This window comes from Capsicum annuum, chromosome 6 (genome assembly GCF_002878395.1).
Source record: "Capsicum annuum cultivar UCD-10X-F1 chromosome 6, UCD10Xv1.1, whole genome shotgun sequence".
Taxonomy (NCBI): Eukaryota; Viridiplantae; Streptophyta; class Magnoliopsida; order Solanales; family Solanaceae; genus Capsicum; species Capsicum annuum.
In genome coordinates this window covers 192394065-192400306 of record NC_061116.1, presented here as the reverse complement: position 1 = coordinate 192400306, position 6242 = coordinate 192394065, and the positions used below count along the sequence as shown (strand labels likewise).

The 6242-nt window shown below is 32.4% G+C and overlaps 1 long non-coding RNA gene across 1 annotated transcript; it reads left to right on the top strand.

Moving 5' to 3' along the window:
* Positions 1 to 3729: 3729 nt before the first annotated feature.
* On the top strand, positions 3730 to 4575 carry LOC124899294. Its single transcript, XR_007056580.1, has 4 exons — positions 3730 to 3919; positions 3988 to 4172; positions 4267 to 4317; positions 4415 to 4575. It is a non-coding gene; the product is annotated as an uncharacterized LOC124899294 (long non-coding RNA).
* The last annotated feature ends 1667 nt before the right edge of the window (positions 4576 to 6242 follow it).

Below are 6242 nucleotides of genomic sequence, written 5' to 3'. Positions count from 1 at the left end.
CCCCTCTCTCCCCCCCTCCCCCCTCAATCCACCCTTTCTTCTTCAACACAATGTCACCATTAAAGCCCCTCCATTGAAACTTCTTTTTTTAAAAAAAAAAAATCATATCATTAAAGCTCCATTTCACAATTAAATCATATCCTATAACTACCCACCATTTCTTTTTTAACACAATGTCTTATTCAAGTTTCAACACCATTAAAGCTCTATTGAAGCTTTTTTTAAAAAAAATCATATCAATTAAGCTCCATTTTGTAGTTAAATCGTATCATTTAACTATCTTTAAAACTCAATTCAATCATAAAACTATTTTTTGAAGTGGTTTGAATAAAAAAAAGGAGGGACGAGAATTGTTGACTGAGTGGTGGGCGGGGTGGGGGTGGGGGGTTAGGGGAGATGCTGATGGTGTTGGGGTGTTGGACGGGGTTTGCTGAATGGGGGTGGAGGGTGGAGGGGAGCTGCTGGACGTGAGGGGGGAGGGGGGGTTGCTGGAAGGGGTGGGTGATAAATTAAATAAAAAGGAAAAATTTGTTTAAAAAAAATGAAATTAAATATATTTAACACGTGGCAGCACCTGATTGGTGCGTATGTTCACTCTCTTTGTTGTGACTGAGATTCAGCAAAAAATGGTGTATTTGCAACGGATTAAGTAAGAATTGTGGGGTAATAGGTCAAATTCAAAGTTTAGGTGTCTTTTTAAAAATCTCGACCAACATTAGGAGGGTAATTATATATTTACTCTACATAAACTAACTTCGCAATCCACAACATCACCATACACACTCCATGTATTATACCCCGAAAATATACTTCTTTATTTGTGACATTCTGAAAAAGAAAGTATAATTATTCATATTTTCAATCTATCCAGTAAATTTATTTTCTTATATTGAAGTTTTAAAGCTATTTTACGGGGAAGACGATATCACCAATATTTTGCAAATAGAATATCCAAGGTCAAATTAAAACTGGTGCAAATTTACTTTTGAAAATCCATATTTTCTTTTAGTAACTATTTGCAAAAAAAAAAAAGTAAAAAGGTAAACAAACAAAAAATTATTTGAATAGGCCTCGAGGTTAATTGCTCTATAATATAAGATAGAATGGGAGAGCAGCTTAGGGTGGTGCGGCTTTTCGACAGTTCATCTGTTTGCTTCATTATTTTACTATATCGCCCCTAAATAATTATTATATGTTATTTAAAAATTAAAAAGTAAATAATATTTAATAAAACAAAACAGTTATGACATGTCTGCTTCAGATATTTCAACCGTAATTTTATTATATCACTCCTAATCAATTATTATATGTCATCTAAGTATTAAAAAATTAATATTTAAAAATTATTATAAAGTCTTCAAAATATTAAAAAAATTAATAATATTTATTATTAAATTAACTTGATGTCTTATATGAGGTCCACTTAATTTTTTTCCCCAAATATTTTTTATAATAAATTATTATAAAGTCATCTAAGTATTAAAAAATTAATTACTCTATAATATAAGAGTGAATGAGAGAGCAACTTAGGGTTGTGCTGCATGCCGACCATTCAGCTGCTTGCTTCGTGATTTTACTATATCACCCCTAAATAATAATTATTTATTATTTAAATATTATAAAATTAATAATATTTAATAAAAAAAAGTAAAATAGACATTTATGACATGTCTGCTTCAGCTAATTCAACCGCAATTTTATTATATCGCCCCTAATCAATTATTTTAAGCCATCTAAGTATTAAAAATTAACATTAAAAAATTATTATAAAATCATCTAAGAATTAAAAAAAATATATTTATTGTTAAATTAAATTGACGTCTTATATAAGGTTCATTTCATAAATATCTATATATATTATAAAGCAGAAGATGAAGCACCAGAAAAAGCCACATGGCAAAATGCTGAGAAGCCATGTGGCAGTTTTTAGGACAAAACTTAAGTGTTGTAATAAAATATTTAACAACAACAACAACAACAAACCCAGTATATTCCCACATAGTGGGGTCTGGAGAGGGTAAAATGTACGCAGTCCATACCACTACCCCCGAAGGGGTAGAGAGACTGTTTCCGATAGACCTCCGGCTCAAGACAAAAGACCATAGACCAACAATCGTGCAACATGATAAAGAACAAAGAACCAACATCCACAAAAATAAAGTATAATTAACCAAAAGGCAAGCAATATGCTAAAGTAACAAAAGAACCAACATTCAAAAAAAAAACAGTATAATAACAACCCAAGGACCCCCTCCCCCATAACTGGAACTCCCAACTAAGCTATCCTTAAACCTCCTAACTACGGACTACGACTCGACCACCCACCTTAGCCTTCTAGTTTAATACTCTTCCTCCAGACATTCCTATCTAGGGTCATGCCCTCAGTAAGCTGTAACTATTCCATGTCACGTCTAATCACTCCTCGCCAGTACATTTTTGGTCTATCCCTACCCCGCTTGAAACCCTCCAAGGCCAACCTCTCACATCTACGGACTGGGGCATCCGTGCCCCTTCTCATCACGTGGCCAAACCATCTCAACCTCACTTCCCGCAACTTATCCTCCACCGAAACCACTCTCACCTTCTCCCGAATAGTCTCATTCCTGACCCCGTACGCCTTCGTAAATCCACACATCCAACGCAACATTCTCATTTCCGTAACCTTCAACTTTTGGACGTGAGAATTCTTAATAGGCCAACACTCCGCCTCATATAACATGGCCGACCGGACTGCAGCTCTATAGAATTTACCTTTAAGCTTAAGACGCACCTTCTTATCGCATAAAATTCCTGAGGCAAGCCTCCATTTCGTCCAACCTGCCCCAATACGATGGGATACATCGTCATCAATCTATCCATTCCCCTAGATCATAGACCCAAGATACTTAAAATTATCCCTTCTACAAACCGCCTGCGACTCCAACTGCACCACCACATTGTCCTCTTGCCTCAAGTCGCTAAACTTGCACTCTAAGTACTCCGTCTTGGTCCTACTGTAATAAAATATTTAAATTTAAAAATATTAAATATTTGAATTAAATAATAATACTAAAAAATTCCCCTAACTTTAAGTAATTATAGTTATGCAGCAATTCATTAAAAAGAAACTTTCAATAATCTTATCAAATATTTGAATTAAATAATAATACTAAAAAATCTCCCATCTTTGCGGCAACAATTAATTAAAAAGAAAGCAGTAATTCACTAAAAAGAAACTTTCAATAATCTTATCAAATATTTGAATTAAATAATAATACTAAAATTTTATTTTTTTTATAAAGAATAATAATACTAAAAAATCTCCCAACTTTACGGCAGCAATTAATTAAAAAGAAATTTTCCTAACTTTCCGTAGTTATAGTTATGCACCAATTCATTAACAAGAAAGTTTCTGTAATCTTATTAAATATTTGAATTAAATGATAATACTAAAAATTTTCCTACTTTATGTCATTATGGTTAGGCAACATGTTTTTGATATTATCAAATATTTGAATTAATCCTACTTCTCCGACAGATAACACCTAAAAATCAAACTTTAACCAATTAAAAAGAGATTTTTATCAGATAACAATTTTGAATTTTTTTACTGAATATCTCTGTAATTGTACAATTTTTAATTTTATCTCAAACTCGTAATGCTTATCCTGAATTGATTTGAATTTGAATTTTAAAGTCTTATCCTAACTTTATCATTATCTCTTTCTAATTCAAAAACTACAATATTATTATAAATGCATATCTATATCAACGTTTTACAAATTCATCAGAGAGAAAAAACATGTCTTGCAGGTATAAATTATTCTTTAAAGTAACAGATCTTGCAGAGTCTGATTTTATTACTTTATTACTTTGGGATCAACAGGCGGTGAAACTCATAGGAAAAACTGCCACTGAATTAGCGAAAGGATTACTTGAGGTAAAAAATAACAAAATCATAGTTGAATCTATTTGTTTTAACTCTTCTAATACCACTATTTATTTTAGAACGTAGGTGTATCTTCATATCCATTGGAGTTGGATAACATTTTGGATAGAGAGATCATGTTCAAAGTGGCCATCAAGAAAGATAATATAGAGCAACATGATGAAGTTTACACTGTTCTTAAATTTAGTGATGATTGGATCTGATCAAGCAATATTGTCCCTATCCGAGTGAAGAAACATGCACTGTATGCTCACATACATTACTTTTAAACAAGTTAAATTTATTGGTTTATGTTTAGAATATAGATTGTTGTTGATACTATTATTTTTCTTTCATAGTATTCAGAGTTCAATCATGAGCAACTCGCACCTAGAGACAATTATTTAACGGTGATTTCGTTTACTTTATATGTAGATATATTGATCATTTGTTAAAATTCATAAAGATACCTGATTTTGACAAAATTTTAATTGACTGAAATTTTAGGATTCTGTAGCTGAGAATGAAGTGAACTCTGCTTCAAATACCCCTGCAAAGAGAAGTAGATATGAGAGTGAATCGTCTGTGGTAGACGTTGATGAAGATCCCACTGCACAACTCTCCAGTAGTAAGAGAAAAAAAGTCATTAAAAAAAAGAAAATAACATGAGTCGCAGATTATTTAGGAGACTTGAATAAGATACATTCTATTGGATGTAACTTTTTCTATTTTCAGCATTATTTTTTATTATGAATGAAATGTTTTGAAAATTTTTTCCTTTATTATAAGTAATCTTATGATTCTCTATCATATTTTCGTTTTTTTATCATGTTTTGCTACAATAACTAATTCATATAGTTTTTGGCACTTGAATAACTTAATAAACTCTCAGTATTCCCAAGGTGAAATATGACTTAATAATATCTTAATGGTGTCATTTAGATAAAAGTAGCTTTTCTTGGCTAAAATTAAAATTTAGACAACACTCACTAGCTTCACTTACAGTGAACTGTAAGTACATTTTGCTACTAAGTTACTGCTAGAATAAAGGTGCACTGATTATGAACAGTTTAGGAGCTGGTGAACTACGGCTCCTGTTAGTGATGTAAATCAGTCTCACGTTGAAACCCACAAGTAAGAAAATCATAGGAAGTATAATTTTTAACCTTTTTTTGGTAGAACGGTGCAGAAAAAGGAGAGCATAGTGCAGAAAGCTCCCAGTACCAAAGTAGGACTACATGCAGTTTATCTTACACTTTTGCAAGAGACAGCTTAAACCGTGACCAATAATATGCAATAAAAAAATTTATTGCAAATGATTTGATTCATACCTCACAAGTTCCTAAACCAGTGACATCTTTTGGAAGTCACATTGCCGCTAAATTGTCATAGATGTAGTCTCTGCGAAAGGGAATGATAGGAGGAACCACAAACTGACAAAAGTTTGTTTCTGTTGGAGCCTAGCTCTACTCTCTTGGGGTAGACCATTTACTAATAATCCAAGTCTGTCATTTTCAATAGGTGTCCATTCAAATGATTAAAGCATTTTCTTTTAAGCACAAAATCTGACAATTCAATAACACCAAAAAATCTCAATGACAAATGAGCTTAAGGAGTTACCAATACCGAGAGAATTCTTCAAAAGTAAGATGGATAATGTACCTTCAAGATAGCCCCTTCACCTGTAAGATTCAGGTAACTTCCACGGCAAACCTGGATGCCGCATAAACAGACAGAAGCTTCATACTCTCTTTACTCTACAGCATGGAACATCACCATTTAACAAAAAATATCCACAAAAAGAAAAATGTAAAAGGCTCTCTCCTTAAGCTAAACAGATCCCTCGGTAACAAAATTGCAATAAAAAATAACATCTTCACCATAAGCAATAGATCATACACTATAAATTCCAATCTGATACTAACCATCGATAGTTGTTACTCTTCTTAAAATAAAGTACACAGATGTCATGAGAAATATTAGAGTTTTAAAGAGGGGATAATGCATTAAAAAAGACACACATATTAACACATATGTCAAGGTCAAGGGAAATTATAATAATACTGACAATAAAACTGTATTTAGCCTCTTCATCCAAAAAACTAATAAGTCTTACGTACTTTTCTTATTTCTGAACGAGCAAATATCAGTTAAAAATCAATGCAAAAGACAGAAGCAACTAAAAAAATGGTTTGAAATCATTTGTTTCAAGTACACACAGATCCCATGTGGTTCGACCTATAAGAGGTTTTTAGTTCTAACTTTATTGTACTTCGGATCGTTGGAAAAAGGGATTGTCTAACAAGCAAGCACCCCCTGATACAAGAACATCAAC